The 27,223-nt window shown below is 31.3% G+C and overlaps 1 protein-coding gene across 2 annotated transcripts in view; it reads left to right on the plus strand.

Annotated features, from left to right (window-relative positions):
- Window positions 1–27,223, plus strand: part of LOC113404555 (uncharacterized) — a 101,885-nt gene that overhangs the window by 46,148 nt on the left and 28,514 nt on the right. The window lies entirely within an intron of this gene.

The raw sequence follows: 27,223 nt of genomic DNA on the forward strand, positions 1-27,223 counted from the left end.
CTTTGTCTAATTCATATGTATATATGAAATTGTTTTAAGGTATTTTAATAAACCTTTTTCTTTGCTATTTAATGTAATGCATATCCTTGCACCAACTTGTTCAACTGACGAAATAACTTTAGCGAACTAAGTAGTTTTTTTAACTTTAGTAATAAAAGTACAAAACAAGTTCTAATTCCAAATAAGTAAAAAGTAAAGAAAATATTTCTATATGTTGTTATAAATTGCACTACAGGAATAGTTTTACACAAGAAATAAATAAAGAAGCAATATACCTAGAAGGCGAAGGAATTCACGATGATATCAATCATATCTACGTTCATGACTCTATTGCTACATTACAATTACATAAGTTGAAAAAAAAACACTTTAATGATTCTAATTATAAAGAGTCCAGCTCAAAACAAGTTTTTAACGAAGGCGAGATATATGAACTTACAACGGTAGCCGAGTGGGGTACCGCAAGGAATTCTTGGGACCATTTCTTAACCTCGAGCATGTTTGTGATGACTTTAGAATAACAGAAGTTCTGGAATGTGCAAAGCAAAAATGCTAGAAATTAGAGGTCGATGCTTAACACATTACATTAAATAGTTATAGAATTGGACCCTGTTTACCTGACTTTGACGACGTTTTTCATATCTCAATGAACATCGTTCTTGGACCATTACTTGGATATGCATTAATTTTTCTACAAAACCTTATACACTCTTCCACTAAAGAAATTACAGCCATTTTTTTATTATTTTCAATGCAATTACCGCTTCACGAACACTAGACACTATTTGAAATTGTATTATTAAGTTCTAAATCGATAATATTGCGTATAATAATTTCATTTATAATTGCGACCTCATTACAATTTAATGTTATGAATAGCTATGCATGTTGATTTGTAATAATATTGTTGTTACACTTCAATCTCAGAGTGATGTAATTTAAAATTGCTTCTCATTTCATTACCTGAGTAACGTTTAATAGTTCAATATTGATCAATATTTTAAGTATTGATAAGGCATAACCTTCAGTTTAAACATTTCTTAGTAAAATATTAAATCCAATTAAATTATCAATAATGAAATATATTTTATATGAATGTATAATATATCAATAGAATATTTTAATTGCTATTAATTTTATTTTAACGTATAAAATATTATTTTCACTTTGTAATCAAATTCTTAGACTAGATATATAACTGGTATTCAAGGCTTAGTTCAAATTATATATGGAAATAATATGTGCATAAGAACTGATAAACATCATTTGTTATGGATTGCATAAAGGTTATACTTGTAACGGCTAGTAATAATGCGTATTTATTACAAATATAAAAATTTTGTCATGCCTTATAAACGTAAACCGAACCGTAACGTAAACGTAACGTTATAAATGATTTTCGTGTGAAGTTCGTTATTCTAAAATAAATATTTGAGCTACAGAATGTCTTATTTAAAAAAGTAAAGCAAGTTAAAGTAATTATACGTGCAATTCCAGGGCAGAAATACTGCTACTGCACTGGTAATTTTCCATCGTTAGATTACAGTTCATAAGCAATACTGAGTCGTGCCTTTCCAAGCGCCCATCTTGCAAATCAAATGATACTTGAATCGTATTTTGCAACATTTGACCTACCTCAAATAATGGAAATGTTTCTACGTTTACTTCAATTTTGTTGTTTGCTTGCTATTTTTGTCGTCGCGTTCGTAACATTTAGTTGGACAGTATTTTAATATCACGATGGGATGTTTTAGTTATTTATTGATCACAATTGGCTTCTGTTTGTAGCTCTTGGCTTATGCTCAGGGTATAAATTGTTTATTGTTTACTCGTCTTCCTCGTTTAAGGTTTTGGTGAATCGTCGTTTCGGTGATTTTATTTTTTAATTGTATTTAATTTTTCTACGAGTTTTTTTTTTTATATTTCGTTGTATTTGATAAACATTACTATTTTGGAAGGTTTTTGGATTACATAAATTAGTTTTTAATTATTCTTAAATTGTATAGTACAATATGAAAGTGCTTGTTTAGTTATTATATAATTGGAATTTTTAAAATTGGACGCTTGAACCTTGTTGCCTTTTGGCTATGGTTGGAAAATAATAAAAAAATATTTTGATAAACCATATCATACGTCTATGATCCAAAACATTTGATAACAACTAAAATCCTATAATTATTGTTTTTTTTTTTACTTCATAAATTTATTTGCACACGTGCAGATATGTTATCTGAGTAGTTTTTTCTAACAAACAATGGCACTTCATAATACAATACTATTTATACTGTTAATGTGCAGCAGCGATCTATGCCTTTAGTTGCACTAATTCACTAAACATTCAAACCGAAACACAGCATTGATTATTACAAAGTATTGATTACAAAGTATTGACGGTCGGCGTTCGAATAACGTATGAGTGGGTGACACCGATCTTTACACACGCCACCGGTAACATTATTTGAAAGCTATTTCAACTTCAAACTACTAAATTAGTTTTAAACAAGCTTCCATTTCACTGTAACAACTTTAAGTATTGATTGATAACAGTATTCAATTTGAATTCGTTAGAAAAACTTCATTAGTAACACAAAAGAAGAAACAAATAAGTACAATAATGACTAATTAATTGAAATTAATGCTGAATCAATGTATACGTACTAAAAGGTATTAATCTTAACGATTAATTATGTTATGTTCGCAGCTGATTGTAATAAAGCTATTAATTTTATTTCGGTTTAAAACAACGTAACAGTCAGTAAAAGTCCCACTGCTGGGCTAAGACTTCCTCTCCCTTTTGAGGAAAAGGTATTGGAGCTTATTTCACCACTTTGCTCCAATGCGAATCGGTGGATACAAATGTGACAGCATTTCATTAAAATTGGATACATGCAGATTTCCCTAACAATGTTTTTCTTCACCACTGAGAAAGAGATGAATTATAAGCACATGAAATTAAAGTGCTTGCCTAGGCTTGAAACCGCGTTCATCGCCGAAGTATCGCGTTCAAACCACTTGGCCATCTTGGCTGAAACACAATGAAGCTCAAATATTTATTTTAGAATAACGAACTTCACACGAAAATCATTTATAACGTTACGTTTACGTTACGGTTCGGTTTACGTTTATAAGGCATGACAAAATTTTTATATTTGTAATAAATACGCATTATTACTAGCCGTTAGTGTGACAAACATCTCAACATTCATATTTATAATATTTAAGCTTTTATAATCGTTGTTTGATATCGCCAATCGAATTACAAATAAACAACTGAAACGTGATCGCCGTCATGATTATGGGTTTGATTATTTGACAAATAGCCAATAGGCGTTTATCAATGTGATCTCACGCTAAAATTGTTCAAATTAATGATCATGCTGTTCTGAAAGGGGAAAATCACCAAAACGTGGCGCCAAATGGCCTCATGCCAGTCTTGTTGAACTCGTATATTTACTTTGAAATGAAACCGTCTTATCTATTGTTACGTTTATTGCTTTGTTTTCTTAAGTTTCAAGCATTATTTGTAACTTTTTTGTTTTTATTACATCGCTAATTATTTCTTTTGCGATAAATACATTATTAAACGATGATAAAGTGACCGATTTCAAGGTCAATAACGACACGGTACGTTGTTTTGTTTTAAATTAATCTTTGCTAATGTTAAATCGAAATATAGTATTTTTTAATTAATGAGAATTAGTGCCGGTTTATTAACTATTTATTAATCTTTATTAACAGCAACGATATTGATATCTACTCATTATGATATAAAAATGATAACTCTAAGGAGATTATTACCAAAAAGTCATCCACACCGAAGCTTGAAACGACAAGCGTGTTAATGTATTTATTTTATGGGGTATTCCATAAATGACATCAATAAAAGAGTCTATCTTTAATACATTTATCTGAAAGTCTTTTTTTAACCCGGAAGCTCACACGATGAAGTATCTAACTATAAAAATGAATATAAAAGTTGTCCCGTATTTTTCGTCGCTCGGATTTATGTATCCAGTTGGCAACAATCCAAGCGCATAAGCTGATGTCGGTTTTGTGGTTGTTTATATTGATTTTGTCAAATTAAACCTGATTACATTCATTTCCTTTATTCAAGGTTGATTTATTTAAATATTACGTCTTGTGAAATATTCCCTAAGCTTAGTATTAGGATTTTATGAGAAAACAATGTTTTTTTTTTAATATTATTTATAATAATGTTTAAATTAAGAATGTTTACATCGTTTAAAAAATAATCAACGCAATATGTATTCTCCATGTTCTGACTGACTGACATCAACGCTTAGTCTAAAGTTAGAGTTGTACTTATTGTGAAATTATTATTATAAGGACGTGTCTTCTCTCTTTCGTCTTTAGCCAATCGAAAGTTCCAAGTATCAGTTACAGTATTACTTAGCATACCAAGTGTGTGTAAAGTAATTTATTTTAGAATTTTCACTGGCTGGCAAGTAGTGTCAACAGTATCAACAGTATCTTTGATTATTTGTATATACTATATACAATATACTAGATAGAGTGTCACTACAAAATAATTAAAATAAACGAGCCAAGATTATTAGCTTGGTGTGCATGACAGCTACGTTTGACATTCCCCAAACGTCACTACTTAGTACTTAAGTTCTGTGTGGCCAACTGTTAGCCACTATACCCTGTACAAGTTAGCTTGATCATTTTGACAGATGTAAATTTTTCTGATTGACATAACTTTGCAATGACGAACATATTATTTTCTTAATTTAATGATTTTAAAAATTGTAAAAATATTTTAAAAAATACATATAATACAAAAGTCCCTAAAGATTAAAGCGTTATCTGAAAATTTTAAGACTTTTATTGCTTCAAAGTAAAATTTAAATAGAAACACTGACAGTAATAGACGCTTGTACAATGTTACCGATGTAACATTGTACATTGTACCGTTGTAACATCGGACGGTAGGGTCAAAAATATCAAGCTAACTTGAACAGGGTATACGCATTTTTTTCGATTTATAAATAATAAGAGATTTTAATATATTTCAATAACGTTTTACGGGTATTCACAAATTAAAATTGTTCCTTTGCTTAGTCTTATTTCAGAGGATCTCCGAATGGAGTTTAGATAAAATAGGTCGCAGGAAATTGCGGATATAGCTGCTTATTGGTAATTGACATTTGGTTACGACAAACGATATTACCAAGTAAACTCGTTCTGGGATTAGAAACTCGTGGTTCGTTCAGGTTTTATTACAGCATTGATAACGCCATAACTATTTGATAAGAACTTATCTTGCCTGTCCATATAATGAAATTTTAACCGTTTAACTGTAAAATATAATTTAATAGTTTTATTTTGTGAGGCATATTAATATACTTAGAGTATAGTCTAATTAGCTATAAACAGTATTGTTAGGGTGAAATATTTGAATTATTTTTTTGATTCGAGTATGAGTATGTGCTTCCAATATCAATATATACACAAAAATGTATTTCTATATAAATATATAAAGTTGTAAAAAATAAGTTAATTATTTTGGAGACTTTAGTAAGATCATACGGCTATATCTCCGTAGACCAAGGACACTTAAGACGGTCCGTATTAAGGTGCGCATATTTTCTTAATATACCGGTATAGGTAGGTGTTAGTTTCGTTTCGTTTAGTTTATTTCTGGGAAAGATAAACTTCTTCATCACTCTTTATCATCACCTAACTACATCACAACTATCAATATTGTTTTAGATGCTCTGTTCTCATTAATATTCAACTCACGATCAATCTTTTGAGCAATATTTATTTTATGGTATTTAAAAAAAATGTTGTAAAGTACTTAAAAGTCAAGTCAATTGGAGTGGATTACATTTTTTTTTTATGGCCTTGGTTGGTGGACGAGCATATGGGCCACCTGATGGCAGGTGGTCACCACCACCCATAGACAAAGGCGCTGTAAGAAATATTAACCATTCCTTACATCACCTATGCGCCACCAACCTTGGGAACTAAGATGTTATGTCCCTTGTGCCTGTGATTACACTGGCTCACTCACCCTACTAACCGGAACACAACAATACAGTGTACTGTTATTTGGCGGTAGAATATCTGATGAGTGGGTGGTACCTACCCAGACGGGCTTGCACAAAGCCCTACCACCAAGTAAATCATAACATACATAATATATGATAATTATTATGTACACTATATATAAAGTGCGTTAGTATTATTTGTTATGTAAAACTTTCTTCATTCAATCGCACCAATAAGATGTTTCGATTCGGATCCGGAAATTATAACCCGAACAAAGAAAACGCTCGTCTCGATATTAATAGTAAGGAAATTGGATTTTTACGTTTACGTATGAAAAACAAAGGAACGGAAGACCTATGTATGTTTAAATAAAATCTTTCATTTATACATTTCATAAATCAAAATCAAAATATACTTTATTCAAATAGGTGTTTATAGTTTATAGTTCCTTTTGAAATGTTAGAAAATTATATTATGTTTTGATATAATCTTCTTATAAATTCGTAAGATGTTGAAGATTGTCGAATGTTATTTGCGTAATAAGGCAACTTGGCCTATTTCGAAACACGTTCCTATCGGGAATCGGTCGTTGCCAAGGACGTTTATAGTCTGTGTTGCCGGAACAGAAAATTATTCCCTGAAACACGATAATATTTATTGGTTTCTGGGGAATTTGGTGAGAGCTTAATTGTTAGAAAAGGTAATTAATTTTAATTTAAAACTTCTAAAACAAAATATTCTTTGTTCAAGTAGGTTAATAAAATATTTTTTATTACTTACCACCGGTTCGAAATGTAGAACCTACCTAAAACGTGCTAGCTGTTATTTTCTACCAATTTTATGATTAACTAGCGTAAAATACGTATCTTTTACCTCTACATATTTTTTCTTTACAGTAATATGATACGACTTCCGTTCCACGTTATGTACGTTGATGTAATAAACCAGACCCTTCAGATACTATTAATATGAAAAAATCAAACGTTTTTTTTTTTTAATTTAGTAATAATTACCTTGAAAATAAACAAACATTATTATTTATGACGACCACGGAGGTCGAGTAGTGGGTATACCGGTTTTCATGGGTACGCCACTCCGAAATCCCGGGTTCGATTCCCGACCGATTCGATGGAGAAAAAGTTCATTAGTTTTCTATGTTGTCTTGGCTCTGGGTGTATGAGGTACCGTCGTTATTTCTGATTGTCCACAACACAAGTGCTTTAGCTACTTACATCGGGATCACAGTAATGAATGTGATGTTGTCCAATATTTATATTTATTTATTTATAAACATTAAATATATCATATGTATGGATTTAAAACTAGACAATCAATGGAGTTTAAGTTCGTAAGCAGGCAACACTGGACGAAAGAGAGCTGTAGATGTTAGAGAAAGAGAGATGTAAAACAAAGTTGACCCTGGTAGTAAACATGCCCCTCCCCTCCGGATCAATAAGAGGGGTCGTGCGAATACTCTTCAAAGAATTATGTCATCATAGTAGAAACGTAGTACGCTTTTCACACGCATTTGGTGCGTAATTTTAACTATGCACTGAAAAATATGTAGTTGAATATCACTTAAATTTAGGTTGCTGAGATTAATTGTATTGTTATCTCGTTTAAAGAAATCATAAAAAGGTAGTTTACATACACGTTAAGTTATTTTCTCTTAATTATTAAAGTAATATAGTTTATAGCAGTTAATGTCGAATTATTTTAGATCATTTAGTTTGATGTATTTTAGTTTTATATGAAAAATAAATATTATAGAGAAAAAACAAGAAATTTAACGATACTAATTATGAGAAAGAAGGATTGTACTCAGTTTTTCTATTCTTTAAATTGAATACTAATCTGCTATAATTAATTTCGTCGTTTATTATTTTAATACGTGGACCATGGAGTGCTATAACGTATAGGTTGTACGTTTAAGAATTATTGCCTCCACTGGTGACAGGAGAACTCGTTTATTTTTCGCCCGGAGGATCGGAATTGCGATTCAACGGAGAAATGCTGCTGGCATTCTTACCCATTCCATGTGGTCATGCTTTGTAGAGTATGAGAGAGATGCAGAGATTTTTATTTTATACTTACTTATACTTGTTTAAGTACTCAATGTAAATATTTTATTCCAAAATAGGTTTTATGTAATATTTTGATTCATAATAAAAAAAACTTTTCTTCCGGCCTCTAATCTTGGCTGGTATTATTATAATTCATAATTTTTAATTAATTTAAAAACACTTTTCTATCCGTAGGTGACATTAAATATATCAAATTAATCGTATTTTTTTGCAAAATTGTAATCGAATATAAAATCGATATTTTTTCTTCGGTGGCAATTCTCGGTAATAATTATAATTATTCAAAACAACGACTTCCTCTACGTTTCATAAGATTTTGCATAAACATGTATCTAATAAATTATTTATATTAACATATACGTATTTAACACATATCAAATGTTTGAGATAAAAAGTTATTGAAAAGGTAAATCGTATCTAATGACAGTAATCCTGACCTAGAATCGCTTATCTTAATATGTTACAGATTAGTGCTTTGATAATTTAATTTGTTTTTAAAAATAAGTTATATCAGCACATGGTCATTCACATTAAAATAACTTTCTCTGACGATTTTTATTAATCTTGATAACCTTGATATTAGTGATATTATTGCATTCAAAATCGATTATATTATCGATAAAAGTCAACGTCAAGTCAACCTTATTATTTTGGAATGTTATCTGTGTTATTACACCTTTGTCCGTAAATTAAAGTTTCATCCATCAACCATTGATCAGAAAATAAAGAACATTGCATTGCGAGTCATTTAAGAGTACAGCAGAATATTACTCCTAGCAGGGTTTTACAGTATTTAATTTGTGTTCTTATTCAAATCAAATCTATCGAAAAATATACTTTATTCAAGTAGGTTTTTACAAGCACTTTTGAATCGTCATTTAACAAACCATATTAAGTGAATCTACCACCGGTTCGGAATATAGATTCTACATCTCATTATCCACTTTGCATGAATTATGTGTGTTTCTAGTCTTATATTATACATATATTAGGAATTAGTACTAATATATATACTCGTCAAATATTAAAGAAGTGGCAAGTTTACTAGGACTACATAAGTACATGAATAGTCTGTTCCAACTATACGAGAACAAAAGTAAAATCAACAACATTTGACATGGAATTGACGCAATATCATTGGTCGATAGCTCGAATAATCTCTGAAATTCATTATGGATTTGCAAAAGAAATACGGTTTGTACGTTGACGAAGATGTTATCGGATGTTTGGAAGTAAAGTTGAAGTGGATATAAGTAGTTAAGTGGAATTGTGTTGTATTATAAACAAAGATATATTACACAAGAACTCTTAGTAATACAGAATGTTTTCATAAATACATCAATTGTATAAGGTTTGTTTATTTTCTTCTCAGATTGGAACTATACCCTTCATGCATTCAATGCCTAGGGTACAACATGGAAACAAAGTACACATTACTTTAGCGGCTGATATTTAAATTAGAATTTAGTCTGTTTTAGTTTGGCATTATTTATTTAAGCTAGTTTACGTATACGACCATTTTATTACACGATATATTTTTATATACTAATATGTACCACATAAATGGTATTATATAATACATTACGTATTACTACAACAGTAATATAACTTAGTACATCTATATTTTATTCACGACATAATATCCGCCATGTTAGTTATTATATGACACGCGGGACGAAGACGAAGCTGATAATTTTTTATTTGTCAAAATGTAACAAGCAGTTTACACGGAGACAAATGAATGATTAAATCATAACCAAACTTATTGCTTCGTCGTCGTGTAGCAATCATGTATTTTTTCAGTGGATAATAATTTAATAGCCAGCGAATAAGCAGAGAAAGTGAACCCTAAGCATAATCATGTTTTGTAGGTCGTGATATGAAGCTTGACCTTGCCTTTGAAAGCGAGCGATCACAGCCGTGCACGTGTTTGTCATAAATTCCGCGATTTCAAGGTTAAGTGATCCGTTCTGTTATGTTAGCGATATGCGGATTAAATAAATGTTTTTTAACTGGTTGTAGACTTGGTTTTTGAGGTTAATAGTTTAGACGTTCGCGTGCTTACTGTCCGCACAAATGTATTTGTCTTTTGATTATGTAATAAGTGTCTTTAAACCTCAGGTTTAGAATTTTAAACTAATTTATGAATTATAATGAATTGGAAATGGGATTGTTCCCAAAAAATGGGTGAATTGTGAGCACCCATGATAATGGGGTTATTGAAAGCGCATATATGACCAAAGTAGGATAAAAACCTCACTGAGATACTATAGTGTGTTTGGCACATAGGTACATATAGCAAAATTGTATCCAACGACTTTACGTTTCCGGCGCCGTCGAGCGTGAAATGTATTCTAAGTGCACATTAAGTACGAAAAAACTTGGTGTTGACCCGAATTTGAAACTGAGATCTTCAGGTTTACATCCCACGTGGATTTTATTTACTAGGGCCAATTTTACTAACATATTGCTCTATCAATTGGTGGACGAGCAAATGGGCCACCTGATGGTAAGTGATCACCATTCCTTACATCGTTAATGCGCCACCAACGTTGGGAACGTCTTAATGTCATGTTCCTTATGCCTGTAGTTACACTGGCTCACTCACCCTTCAAATCGGAACACAACAATACTATTAGTACTAGTACTAATAGTACTGCTGTTTGGCGGAAGAATATCGTGTCGAAACGTTTAGACGTATTCCAATTTCACTATCACAACGATCCAGTTGCGGTTTGGTCTAAGCTAAATCTTAATAAAACTGGAACGCATTGTAAGAGTTATTAATTAGTAGAATTGCCCCTGGATTGTCTCGACTATTATTTACTCGCCAATGACTCACGAAGTAAAATTTTCGAAGATATTGTTTTTAAATGCTTAAGCACGTTGCTGTAATTTGTAACGACTCACGAACTATACAAACAAAACCATATTGTTCACTCGAATACGAGTCGTTAAAATAATTGATTTAACAAATGTGCTATTGTTAAATATAAGGAATTTTGCGACGCAATAATTTTGTTAAGTCTATTCGCGATGTGTGTTGCTCTTGTAGAGAGGTTTTTTTTGACGATTATTACTATGACCTTGTAACCTTCTTCTCACATCATTTGCCCTCACTAATTTTCTACAGTTTCCTTTTGAGGAGAAGGTTTGGAACATATTCCACCACGCTGCTCCAATGCGGGTTAGTGAAATACACATGTGGCAGAAGTTGGTTAAAATTAGACACATGCAGGTATCCTCACGATGTTTTCCTTCACCGCCGAGCATGAGATGAATTATAAACATTAATTAAGCACATGAAATTTCCATCAGTTGATGATGACTGCCATCAACAACTTATCTCTTCTGATTTCTTTCATATGTCATCCCACACAGTCCTTCGTGGACTTTTCCTGGATCTTCTTTTTACTTAAAGACGATCAAACCAAAAAACACCCTTCTTGTCACATGATATTCATCACTCGGTAATATACGTCCATATCATGATTATCGATTTCCTGTCGGCATATTTGTGCCACGAGAGCTACTTTATTCTTCCGTTCCGTATCCTACGTTCTCATTACGTCATCCTCCACACAGGAATCCCAACACATTTATCCGAGCTGAATATTCACATTTCATCTTTTAAATCTTATTTCACTTATTAAATTATATAAGTTTATAATTAAAAAAATATATATTTTCAATGCTTTACTTCTTCCTAGAAAAGTAATTTTAACTAAAGCATATCCAAAATTTCAAACATTAAGTTTAGCTTAATTGAGTTCTTTATTTATGTATTCATTTTAGTTCCAAACAATAGACGCAACGACACATTTAAACATACAATTTTAAATGTAGAATATAAATTATTATTTATGTTAAATGTTAATGTAATTATATTTTTCATGTGGTCGTAGCTTTATTTAGCAATTACGCGTTTTTATAAGTAACAATAACAATTATTAGACATTGGCCTTGTATACAAATTAATTATACATTTCAGAATTATTCGCAACATGTTCCAATGGAAATATTATATTATCACGTGATATTCGTCACGAATGGTTTACATTAAATTTACATCTTTCAATATCGCGACCATTGGGTAATTACACTGGCATGTTTAAACATAAATACGTAAGTGGACGGGGAAATGGACCACCTGATGATGAGTGATCTCCACCACCAATAGACAGAAAGAAATATGAACCATTCCTTACATCGCCAATCGTTATGGTTTTTGTACCTGTAGTTACACTGGGTCACTCATCCTGCAAACCAGAACACAACAATAAGTATTGCTTGGTAGTCTACCTATCCAAACGCGCTTGCACAAAACCCTACCACCAAAAAGTATTTTTATTAAGTTCATATAATGAAGTGCGTTGCTTATTACAGAAAATATTTTGATGATATTGTTATTACTTATTAATGAAAACTTGTCGTATTTTATTACAACATCGTATACTATAGTGCAACGTGTAATTTTATTACGCAGTTAACTATTGAAGAATTCCTTAACAATTGAAATGTAATCCGATGTACTAGCTTCACAGGAACTACGTGCCAAGTCTGCAACAATATTTTATCAACAAACGATTATATTTCAATACAAATAGCATTTGTAGTTGTGGAAAATATGGCGCAAACTTGTCGGTACTTAAATGATAAATACTGTTTATTCATAACACAACTAATAGTTTTTACGCTACATAAACCTATTTTTCTTAAAATATTTTTTAATATATTATATTATTGCCAATATTCCTTCAACGCTAAGGATTTTAAATGGTATTAATTTTACTTTATAACTTGACCTGTATTGTTTTCATATAACGAGTAATAAAATTATTGAAGTAAACCTTATATTTTTAAAATGCATTTGATATTGATTGCACTACAAATATTAAAACTCTTAATAATCCCCATTTAGCCAACATATCTGTAAAAAAAAACTTGTATGAGAAATATTAAAAAAAAAAACATGAACTAACTAACATCAGATATTCTACCAAACAGATACTTATCGTTAGTCTAGAGTGAGCCAGTTTAACTAACATAACATATTAGTTCTTAAGGTTGGGGCGCATTGGCGATGTAGGGAATGGTGAATATTTCAAACAGTGCCAATGTCTATGGGTGATGATCACTCACTATCAGGTCTAACATGTGTCCACTTAAGTATAAGAGAACTACTTTTCTACAGTTACTACTAAATTTAGTACTTTTGATATTTTTTACTCTCCCTTATAATATTGTGTTACAAAGCTGTGCTAAACAGAAGAAGCTAATCACCTTTGGTTTTGTTTGCATCATAATATGATCTTGGCTGTGACCCAGAAATAATGTTTGGATTATTTATAGCAATCGAATCACGTAAAAATATGTTGGATGACCAAACCTAATGGTTCATTAATGTAAAAGATATGTCTCACTCCGCATGAACACACAATTACATCCACACAAATATATCTATTTTCTCATTAAGATATGTAATTGAATCTAGTCGAGAACTTCGCATTGACATAAGTAGCCTTAAATAAACTAGAACTTATGTGGACTCCTACGCTTTTTATCCTTGAGTACGTTTCAAACATATTTTTAAGATAAAAGTTCTGGATCAAATTGAAATGATCTTTACGAACGAAAGGTGACAACGATTATTTCTGTCGTTTTCATAATAATTATGTAATGATCAAAATATACTTTATTCAAGTAGGTTTTTACAAGCACTTTTGAATCGTCTTTTAACAAACTATATTAAGTGAATCTACCACCGGTTCGGAATGTACATTCTACCGAGAAGAACCGGCAAGAAACTCAGTAGTTATTCTTTTTCAACATTTAAAAATGCAGTCATGTTAGTTAAATACAATTATATATGTATGTAATATATCCTGCCTGGAAGTCAACAAGTATTATCTCCACGCTCTTGTATTGAATAATATGCCTTCTTTACCGATGTATTTTTTACAAATTATTTTAATTTACGAAACGGCAAAGATAAAAATGTCTGCGAAATTTTACTAAAACGGATACCTTGCCCCAAGAAGGATTTATTGACTGCAGAGTCGGAAACTTGGCGTTACAAGCTTATCCTTACTTCTTGTGCACATACAATGGTTATCACTGACTTTATCACTTACTTTGAACCAAATCGAAATATTAATTACTTTTGATTATACAATACAGCTACCGTGACTTATTACAAATGATGATTATGTCTTATCTTTCTGCTTTAAGACATTTGACTCATTATTAATTAAAAATCGGAAAATTAATATATTCAAATTACTATAATTAATAAACGACATTAAATTGATTACGCTCGTAGTTTGTTTTGTATAACTGGCAATTATGGATTAATAATAATAATAATGAATTACGCATTCATAGTGTTGCCACGTGTACGCTGATAAGATTTTATATCTGATAATGAGTAGGAATAATTTTAGTCTTGTTTACTAGTTATTATATTTATATAATCTGTGGTTGAACTTCATTTATTAGTGCGATCGATGGCAATTGTTTTTACTTACAAAAATATCTACATTTTAATTTTTATCGTAAAATACTAATCTATGCCAATAATATATAATAATACATGGGAAAGTAACTTTGTCCGTCTGTTGCTCTTTCATGGTTAAACTACTGAACCGAATTTAATTAATTTTGGTATGAAGCAACAGAAAGGACATGGGCTACTTTTTATAATACCTGACGACTAACCCCTAAAGAGCGAGCAAAGCCGCGACCGACAAATAGTTATAAATAAGAAATTTTTGATTGCTTAATGTTAGAATTTACAACGTCGAATAATGAATTTTAAACGTTTTTGATTCAAAACGATTATTATAAGAACTTATTATAGCATGATATAATATACATGTATGTTGATTATTAAATTATAACATATACATACGTGCCCAAACGTTTTATAAGGTTCTTATCAATATTAGATATTTTCTATTTTAAGGTTTCTCAAACGATTTTATCTAGTAAAAGAGGACGGGAAAAGTATTTGAAAGTATTTTTTTATTAAATGTGTACCAGTTTTCGCAACACGAATGCGCCAGCAACCTTTTAGAACTAAGATGTTATGTCCCTTGTGCCTGTAGTTACACTGGCTCACTCATTCTTCAAAACGGAACACAACAATACTTAACATTGCGGTTTGACGATAGAATGAGTTTATAACCCTTTTTATTCACGTTAATAATATTTTATAATTGATTGTACTTGTAAGATCCTCCTTGAATATGGTTTTCTTTTTATTTTGATTGGATACTATTTATACACAAAGGACCGATAGTAGATGATGTCATCTGCTGTTCACAAAACATACCGTTGTGCCTTGAATTTAAATCATTGTGACACTTTAATGGGTACTTTAAAATAAGATTTAGGTCACGTAAGGATAATCCACAAACTTACGAAAAAAAAAAAAACAAAAAATGAAGCAATGAACAAGCATTAATGTAGTATCAATACAGATATACTTGAAGTATACTTATCATTGTGTATTCATAATAAAAATGTTGTATGTCAATGTAAATTGTGCCCATAGTATTGAGTTATCTAACTTAACTTGTTCACTAAAGAAACTAAACAGGGAATACTCAAAATGTATATTGATGGTGGATTATTATATATCGAATACCTAACTCCACCACATTCACCAACTCGCATTGTGGTACAAGGGGTGGTGGAATATGCTACTAACCTTCTCAAAAGGAGAGGAGGCCTTAGCCCAGCTGTAGGAAATTTACAGACTGTTAATGAATACCTAACTAATAATATATTTTTTTCTTAATTTTTTACCCTTAATAGGCGTTTGACTGTTGTTTTGCCTGGTGCTAAGAATCGACACGGTCTACGATGTAGCACGCTTGCCTAGAGGATACCTGTTGATTCTAGATTGTGTCTAGATTGTAGTGTTGACTGAACAGTGTACCTATCGGGAAATACAGACACAGGCATTGCTTAATTATTCTATTACTTAGTAGGTTACTTAATATTTGACTGGGGAGAGGTATAATAATAAGTAGGTCAATTGCCTCCATAGTTACTACATCGAAAGAATTTCGGTGATGGCGGAAATTAAAAAAAAAAATTGAACATCTATCATCAGCTGTTAATCTAAATAATATAAGCGTTTTTATTATATAATTAAACTAGTTGTTTTCGAGTAGTTTATTTCGATTCGTGTCTGTTTAGCGTACGACGAGCACTATGCTAATTTGATTAATCTACTGACCTTGATGGTATAAGGTATTTTAGTTAGACTTTATATTTAGATTCAAGCCGGGCAGGCGTCGAATCTTGAGATCGTTTTTGAAATATTTCGAAACGGACGTTATAAATACGGTTTAATTCATTTGTTTGATCTCGTACAAAAATAGAATACTTAGTGTAATTTAATTATTATATAATTATGATTGTCATATTTTTTTATTGAATACGTAATTGTAGGTCGTTGTAATTTAAATTTTACCTTAAAATCTAGAATAGTTACTCAAAAATAAAAAAATAAATAGAATAATTAAGATGGTTCTATTACTTTTGACGTTTTTAATATTGTTCGATTTTCGATATTCTTTAATTTCGAAGCTAAAAATTTAAAATAATATAATTATTTAAATGAAACTATATTTAAATAACATGTTATACATTAAACCGTAATAATTTAAAAAACATCCAAAAAACCAGTAAAAAATATACAAAATAATTTGTTTTTTTATTTATATAACAAAAATGGCTTTCAAGGTTACGCCTAAAATTCGCAAATAACTTTGTATAATATTCTTATTTACAAAGCGAATAGTTACAGCTGAGAATACACGAACGATATAATTTTATCGGTTTGTGTATATTTACAGTTTCCGAAAACCGGTTTTTGTATATTTATATTTAAATATACTTGATATATATGTTAAAGTAAAGGTTGGCTTGTAGGTAAAGGGGCCACCTGATGGTTAGTGGTCATCGCCCATAGACAGGAGCTGTAAGAAATTGTTACCATTCCTTGGATTCGAACACGCCACCCTTACTTCGACTACTACTACTACTCCTACCCTTAAAATAGTACACAACAATACGTACTGTTTCTGCTTGAGATAACTGTTATAATACAGTAAAAACTACTTTCCGGTTGAAGCCTCTTTCAAATTCTACCGCCAAATAAAAATACAATATAAAAATTAGTTTCAATGAATGTCATTAATTAAAAATATTATTCCTATTGATAATTATTTATTTTATCAATGAATTATAATTTCAAATGATCGAAACCGCTCTCGGTTTTGTAATTTACCACTTTATTATGTATTGTAACAATAAACGTACAGTCAGACGTATTTAGCGTAATTTTTCTATATTGTGATTAATGTCTAATGTAAACAACATTATCTTATCGAATCGTTGCTATTTGTATTGCTTATTGCTTACTGCCTCAATATAATGTTTACTTTAAATCCGTCTAGCTGAAAGTGGGTGAGACGGAAAATCTAATGAAATATTATATTCCCGAGGTCACATCGATAAGGTGATACGATAAACATTTTGCTAAATATAATATATAATACTATGATAATTATTATATTAAATAACGTTTATGCGCTTCGAAGAGCTCCGATAACAGTGTTATGAAATTATATTTTTTTTTATCTATCTTTTATTTGTATAAATTTTACGCGTGTATGTAACTGTAATTATATTAAAATGTTTGTCCGTTTTCGATGAGGTTTTTAGTGTGTATTTGTTGTGAGTACTTGTTTGGTTTAGATTGAAACCTATAAGTGGCGCGTAGGAAATATTTGCGGGACCGAATCATCTAAGTCCCGCTGGATCCAGGTATTTACGGGATCCAGCAGAGTGCACTTAGACCTCGGAAATCAATCAGAATAAAAACCTAATAGATTTCCTTTTCGTGGTTTTCATTTGAACACGCTGTTTGGTACATATTAAGATGTTTAATAATACTTTCAGACAAAGATTAAGGTCATGAGAAAATCCGTCCAGGAACTGATTGAAGAACATGAGTATTCGTCGTTACTTTCTTAAATTTTTCCTGGTTTTAATATTAATCTATTCCTCTTTATTATCTGCTTTACCGCTCTTTACTTACAACCATAGACGCGGGCGTAGATGTAGAGCGAAAAATTATCATAACTATAATTCGACCTTTAATGCTATTTAGAACCAAGTAAGTTCCTCATATTGGTCATTTAGCAAAGGGGTAACAAGTATTATCCATGCATCTCTGTAATCCTGCCAGTCCAGCGAGAACCCGCAAAATTTTCGACCGAGATTGGCCCCGCAAAATGTATGCGGGATTCTGGTAATTCAGGATCCAGTGATACCGGCATTGCGTTCCCTAGTGACTCCTCGCTGACCTTGTCCACCCGGGCAAAGTCATCGGGCAGCTAGTAATTTTATTGGTCTTTCATTGTTTGATTTATTTAGAAAAAAAATCGATAAACAAATGACGTGATAGTAAGTTAAGCAGAACAGTTCAGAGACTTTAAATCTTAAAAATGTATTTATCATAGTAACAGTATTCATCAAAATATATCGTTATGTTTTGTTATTTTGAGTTACGAAACGATCATTTTCATTAGATGTTAGCTTTACATTTTGTGTAGTCTTGTAAAATTAAGAAAAATGCTTTTAAGATATTACTTTTTAAATTTGTTAGGTTTTTCTTACAGAACAAATGCCTAACCTTTGTAGGCTTTTGTGATTTAACGACTCCGATGTGTATTTAACGTATTTACTTTACATAATTACACTTCTTTATCAAGATTATCTATTGCTTTATCTTCTATTGTAATGGAACGTTAGAATGATTATTTCTGTACCTTATAGGAGCGTTTTTACATTTTTCAATTAGTTTTACTGTGTCTAAGCATGCTGAGATCTAACTTTACTAACGGAAGCATCGTTTGCGGTTTTCACGGTTGCATTATTGGTACATAACTTATCATAACAAGTCATTTGGGGGGTCTCGCTGATTATAGTCTTGAATAATTTAATTATCTTTGGGGGGGAGGAGAGATCACCAAAATACTGCCTGTACCCGGGTCATTGTTTTATAACAAGACGTAGACGCATTATTCATTAAAATAGTTATTCAATAGTATCACAGCCATGTAATTGTATATATTTAATTAATTTCATTGATACTGAGAAAGTAAGGGTACCGTATGTTTTTCGTGATCACCATCGCTGCAAGGCCAGTCCTAACTAAATTTAGAATTATCCTCTCAAACGTAATAACAACTCTAATTACTCAGAAAAATAACTTAAATCATTAATAAAGCTGCTACTTCAATAGCGTTCTGTTCAATATATATGTAATGTATATAATGTTTATTCAAGTAGCAAGTTTAAGATAGTCGATAAAGATTCAAGTGGAGATTAGATGAATATCTCCTTTGCCCTTCAAGTAATTTTAATGCAGCTGTCAATGAAAGATATCCATATTAAAAATAGACTCTGAAATTTGTATGCAGACACATTTCTTTCGCGTTTTTTCTAGTGTTACTTAGAGTTTGAGAAGTCAAAGCCGCTGGGACACAATATATTTTCACAAAGGTCAAAGTCCACAACGTCCGAAATGTGAGACTTAGGGAACTTCTTATTTTTTTTTTTTTTAGAAACTACGCGTTCATTTTTGGACGACAGTTCTATTTCACTTGAAACGACTCATCACTATGGGGTTCGAAAGGTCGACGGCTACGTTGAAACGCGATGAAGTTTGAGATACATTAAAAGAGTTTTTGTATATCAAGGGAGACGAACATATTGAATACTTATATTTCGGGAATAAATAATGTATCCTAAATAATATTATAAATGCGTCAATGAGTTTGTTCCTTCACGTCTTAACTTCAGAATTTTGTGTACACGTCATCAGGTATCACGTTATAAAGAAGGTAATATAGTACGTATTACCTGTAACATACTACCAAATCTCCTTCACATATGAAGGCGATTTCGTTGGTGAAAAGTAGTTCAGTATATTTGTAGAGAAGTTGTTTGATATTTCGTGTTGAATTCATGTAAGCGTCAATCAAGCATATGCACTTTAATAACCAATCGTAACAAAAAGTTTATAGAACGCTCGGCGTCTTCGAAAGGTGATGTTGTGAAAGAATGAATAAATATATATTTCTATCTTCACAATTAATAAAAAATATTCGTATAAGTATATTGGTTTCAAACACATGCAGGAATTCTAGCAAGGTTTTATTAATTATTGAACTATAAACACCAATATATATAATATAAAACCCGGGCTGGATTTGAACTCGCTATCGTCGGATTAGATTTTCGTTTTTACCATTGGACCTTATCAGCTCTTACATTTATTTTTTAAATTTACTTTTTATTCCAGTCCACGTAATCAATGCCGCGATGGTTTTAAAAAATTGATAATAATTTAAGTAACATTATAAAAGTATTTAATTATTGTAATGTTTATGATGAACACGTAATTTTTTTTTTAAATATTTTTGAAATTGATAATAATTCTTCAACTTTATATTAGAGTTCATGGTCATTTGATAAGCTTAACCTAAGCGAGATCACGCTTCAGAAATATGATCGTAAGTAAAGTATTCTCGGCAAATATTGCCTCGGCAAATAATTTAAGGTTTTTATATTTCACACGGCGCTTATGATTTTTTTTATTACATATTTGGTGTGTCGTAAACACGTAAATCTTAACTAAAGATTTTACAACATTTTTTTGTCTTTTTTTGTGAATTACATATTTCATATTTTTGTGCATTTTCTTTTTACGACCTTAACTTTCGTATCTATTCCACGGAATTACTATTAACGAACTCGGACGAGTAATATATTGAAATCATTAAATATACGAATCGATAGCTCAGCGGCTGGAACACATGAACGTTAATGAAGTTTGCGGATTCAAAGTCGGACAAATATCATTGAGCACACACGGAACCATCGTGAGGTAATTTGTACGTGTCGGCGTTCTGCCACGTGTATGTATAATATATATCCCCACCAGGAGCAGAGCAGGGAAAGTTAGTAGTTCCCTATTTGCCCCCTTGAAATTAAATTTTATAAAATCCATTCTTAGCGGATGTTTTCGATATAAAATAATCATGTGTTCCTTATTTACTTTTTTAGACTCAATAGTTTTTGCTGCGCTTTAATAGTCAATCAGAACAAACGATTAAGTACAAAGATTTTAAAGTAGACTTCAACTCAAACCATGGCAGTCGTTGTTTAGTTGCTCCATTTATTGTAAATTTGTTTATAAAAGATATATGAATGATTAAAATGCGTTCCACGTACAGGCAAAGGTAAGCCGTAATTCAGCCATCTTAGAACCTTTCTGTGACTGAATGGATGAGACGTGCTTGTGTCAGTGTTGCCAATAAAGCAATCGTTGTCTACTCTATACAATTAGAACGGCGACTGCAAGTTTTATTTTCATCGCATTCAGTCATACATACTTTCAAGTCTATAGTAGGCAATTATTATTAACTTCATTGATTTGTATATTTTATAATTTTATAGAATAATAAATTATCCATGCTTATATTATAAATGCGAAATGAACTCATTAAGTTTGAACCCCAAGGACGCACAGTTTCGGTAAAAATAATTCCACAAGAGGGAAGTGCGGTTTATGAAAAAAATTGTTTTGTTCATAATATTTTTTATCTATTTATTCGTTTAAAAAATATGTTGAAGAAGATTAGACTCGACCAGAATTCCAAACCAAATCATAGGTATTAATTTTGTATGTTTTCATAACAGTAATGTATTTCTACTTACTTGTCGTTTCAACAAACACATTAATTTAAGTCTAGCCTTGGCCTTCTTTAAAGCAATTTCGTCTATATGCGGATAATTATGTTTACAGGACACAATATACTCTACGCCATTTTTTTTTAAAAGATTTTCGTGCCTTTATTAGCCGACATCCGCTGATTAGTACATTTCCGTGTTGGTTTCAAATGATATTGTTTTCCTTTGTAGAAACATTATTATCCTTAGTGTTTTAAAATAAAAAGTAATTCTTAAAGACACAATAAAAGACTGAATCAAATAAATAATTTACTTGTTATGGTTTGTGCAATCTTACTTGGGTGTAAAGAACGTAAAAAGTAAAGGTTAAAAAATTGTTATTGTGGGTTATCCATAAGAGATAGACATTTACATCACATACCATTGGAGACTTTTTTGAAGACCCTTTTTAAGGTGTACAATACTGTAGTGCATTATTTTGATCTATCTCGTAGGGTTCTGCCCGCGTTTGCAATATAAGCGAAAAAAATGTATTTATTTACGATATCACTTTGGAAACCTCTAAAATTATCAGTGATTCTCTACTATATTGTGCATGTATTATACATATAAACCTTCCTCTTGAATCAACATATCTATTAAAAATTAAAATTAAAAACCGCATCAAAATCCGTTGTGTAATTTTAAAGATCTAAGCATACATAGGGACAGACAGCAGTAAGCGACTTTGTTTTATTCTATGTAATGATGATATGCATTAAAGTATAGAAATGCCGAATTAAAAGAATTTTAACTTTCCTATCCTTAGAACTTCAATCTAGTTATACCATTATTGTACATGAAGCCGGGATGTTTAGCTAGTTTTTATACAAAATAGAACCCAGTATAAAATTCTAAGTCTGATTTTGTCACGTTTCGCGACACTTCAATGAATATATTTGAATAACATCATGTATGGTACTTCGTTCGGTTATTAGTACTAATATTGTTACATTAGTATAGATAAATAACTAGATAAGGACATGTTTGTCTTGATGGTACGCGTTTGTATAGTTTAATGTTTCTGACATTATGGTCGCTGCTAGTAACACGATTATACTCGTATTTATAACTATAATGGTGTACTATTATAAGCACCCGTATTGCTTTCATTGGTGATCTGCTAGTTCATTTTTACCGATATAACTGGAATTGCTGTTTAGCTGGAAAATGTTGCTAGTATCAATTTTTTTTACTTATCTCTGTTGGTTTTGCTGAAATTGAGTCGCTCCCTGTTTTCCTACGGAGTTGAAATTTTACATGCTAGTTAAGTTTCGATGATAATGCATTCTAATGGTAGGAATCCATTCTACACCCAAGCTTAGTTCCAGATGATGGATATCCTTAACGTAATAGGATAGACAAGATATATTGTAAAAAAAACTTGTTCTTAAAGAAGATGCATTTAAATTAATTTATCATAAATTTAAATTTTACTTATATATAGATGTTATACACACCGCTACAGGTTAAATTAATTAATATTTAATAAAATAAATATAAACAAATATATATATTTTTTTTATCTCTTAATCGTCTCGCGCACACTAAGACATCTTATAGAGAGTCACACTCCCTAATTAAAGCACGACGATAACAAATTAACGTGGAGGGGAGAGCCTTCGTACGTGAATAGATTTACCGTGCTGTAATGTTGGTAATGACCGCAGAAACATAAAACGCTCTATCATTTTGCTAGTAAATAAACATAACTGTTATATATATGTATATGGTATATAGCTTGTTTCTTGATCATGGAAATAATTGCGAGCTCAAATCTAGTCATCGCACTTTTTCGGTTCCCATTTTTGCTTATATAAAAATAATGAAAAATATTTTATATAAATGACAATTTAAAATAAACGCAATACATTTCAAAGTATTGACCGACAAAGGCAATTTCAAAATACACATTCAGATTTCTTGGCGATTCACTCATTCATAACTCAACATATTTAAAGAACATTTAGAGTAATTATATATTCCTTTGTTTGCTTCATGACCTGAAACTTTTCGTCGCCGTCGTCGAATTATGGTTGTTTGATGTTGAATAATGATCTATATTTAACGTCAAAATAATTTTGTTTCATTTGCTAAATGAACAATGATGCGAAATATTAAACTAGATTACAGTAAAAACACCCCACTGTTGAGCAGCGTTGGGCCTCTCCTTTTGAGGAGTATGTTGGTGCTTATTCCACCAATCTGACATAGTAGTAGGCTGCGAAGCTATAGAGGGATATATGTGTAGGTGTATCGGTTAAAAATGTTCATAATTTGAGATTAAATAACCGACGAACATATATCGAAGATAAAAAAAATAAAATAAATAAGTTGTATATTATGTATTGAGTCACAGAGAAGTTTTATAGTTTTCCTCGGTTTCTATGGAGTCAGTTAACTCGACTAGAGAGATTCAACGTAACTTTCTTGAGTTATAAGTATTTTCACATACTTTCTTTTCATTTAGTATTATGAAATACACGTGGAATAGAATATATATATAATATATATAACGTTGGACGTTATATCTATACTAATATTATAAATGCGAAAGTAACTCTGTATGTTTGTTACTCTTTCACGACCATAGCATTGAACCTTATTCTATAAAATTTGGTATCCCCCAAAACGCGGCAGAGTCGCGGGCGACTATGATTCTCAATAAACTTTGTCTATCCAAATTAGTTTGACGAGGTTTGAATTGCGTCATTGGTCATTGGTTTATTGACGACTGATTCTCTTTGTATATCGAATATTATTTATTTTATAAATTAGCGTGACTATGTTCACAGACTTACACACTCAAACGCACACACACACACACGGACATTGTTAAAGTATTAATCGAATATTATAAATGTTCTGTTTTTGAAAGTTTATAAATTTCTGATAGGTTGATACGAATGTGTATATATGCTTAGTTCAGAAGCAACAGATTTTTATTTTTATGAATATTATTCATAGTTCGAGTAAATTTAATAGCAGCATTCTTCATGTGTTTTTTTTTAAAGTAAATAAATAAATTATATTAAGCTCTATTATATATTATGAGTAATGTAGTCAACGTGACATGTTAGTTTAAGAGAGAGAAGAGACTTAACATTGTTAAGTCTCTTAAAATATGATTGAATAAATGACGCTTTCGAATACGTTCAATTTCTGGCAGCAAGTGTAGAGACTTACAAAGACATTTTTTACATTTTACATTAACAGCCTGTAAATTTCCCACTGCTTGGCTAAGGCCTCCTCTTCCTTTGAGGAGAAGGTCTACAAACAAGGTCTTACAAAGGTCTTACAAAGACCAGCCTTACATAAATAGATAATTTAAATTATAATCGTAAAATCTACACAATTTTTAGTATCTGTAGTATTTACCCTAGTAGGTACCCGCTGGGCACCTAAAAGTCATTCCTTCTCATTAACAATTATATGTTATCTATGTTAAAACAACGTCACACTCTTTGCACTTGAGTTTGTATTTGTCACAATAGTTGTATTGTTTTCTAAAACTTCAAATGCCGTCACGTACACTACACGAACGATTTGAGATAAAACTTAGACAAACGACAATGACGCTATTGTGCTAACTGTGTTTTTAATATTATGGGAATATAATTAAAATGCGTAAAAACTTTACAGTGATAATTGTTTCATTTTGGATAGTTTACGGTTACGGTTTTTTAAGGGTACGGTTTCATTTCTCTTTTGTAATAAAAAGGTATATTTTGAAATGGGTTACCTGTTACCTTATTACCTGTGTGCGAAAAACGACAAAAACAGTTTTTATATATTTATTGTATAAAGAACTTATAACAGAATACGTTACATTTTAAATATATGTACATCAATGGATAGCGACTCTTTATTTCGGTAGCGTAAAACCATCGTTAGGCCAATAATTTTCAATGGACGTTAGAGAAATTGACGCCGACCGGCAGGAAGTCGAAAATACAATTTTAATATAAAAACATAAAGATAAATATATCACGTACTCGCACACACCAACACGCACAGAAAATATAGAACTTGCGTGTAAAAAAATATTAATAATGATAGATTTCATTAATTGACTCTCACAGCAATACTTTGAGACGAAATATAAATATTCACTGAGCTACCTAATCTGTTCAACCACGAACAAATATATGTTTGCTGATTCGCTGATAAAACATGATAGCTGTTGTACGACAGACTGACAGCCTATCCGAAACTAAACAGTAATATACTTGTTGTCGTATACATGTTATTTAATTTTTAATGTATTTGATTTTATATATCAATCGATTCGTAGCAGGCCTGGAATATATTTTAATTATACTTGTTTGATTGTCAACTGCCTTTGTTGTAGTGTCTACCTGGGTAGTTACTTAATGAAATACGTGGTCGAGTTCATTAAACCTTTATCGGTTTTTCAATAAAATCAGTAGAAGCTCGGTGTTAGGAAGTTAGCCGGACCCTTATTATACTAACACATCTCAGTTTATCGCAATCGGATCGAAAAGTAATCGTTGCCGTTCAGTCAAGTACCTATTCTACAAACGCAACGATCTAGTTGCGATTCGGTCAAAGTTGGATCGGGATCGGAAGAGGGATCGTATCGTAACCGATATAAATAAATAAGTATTGGTCCTAAGTTCCAATTATGTTGAGTTTAATTTTTAAGGAATAGTACAAGTTGGATTGGAATGAAATCGGAAACGTATTTACCGTTATAAGTTAACAGAATTGAGCCTCAGTTTTTACACACTCGTGCCTCGGAACGTAAAGCCGTTGATCCGATGCCTGAATTACCTCCGGTCGCGTCAAATTGTCGTCCCGATGCCGTCGGATTATAAGAGTGTCAGAATAGAGTGCCAGGTGCACTCTTGCGTTACACACGTTTGCACTATAACATTCCCGGCGCAGTTGACTAATCTCCATTAAGGAATGGCGTGGTGGTTTCGACCCTGGGACCTTGTCTGTAATTTTATAAGATAACCACTAAAATGTTATAAATTGCATAAAAACTATCATAAAAACCATCGAAAAAAAGTATTCATAAACCATTTGAATATTTACCTTAATAAAATTTAGAATAATATTAATACTTTATAAAAACTGAAGAGTTTATTCGTTCAAGTTTGTTTTTTTTTTATCTTATAATATTTGTCTGAACTTTTAACCATACTGACATTGTCAAAAGTTTATTGAACTCGATTGAATTTGATTTATTAGATTTCGAAGGACTTGTTTATCGACACCGAATTGATTTTATTATTTCATATGTATTTCACGCGTTCTAACCACAGAGCCGAGATGGCCCT

The sequence above is a fragment of the Vanessa tameamea genome, chromosome 22 (genome assembly GCF_037043105.1).
Source record: "Vanessa tameamea isolate UH-Manoa-2023 chromosome 22, ilVanTame1 primary haplotype, whole genome shotgun sequence".
Taxonomy (NCBI): domain Eukaryota; kingdom Metazoa; phylum Arthropoda; class Insecta; order Lepidoptera; family Nymphalidae; genus Vanessa; species Vanessa tameamea.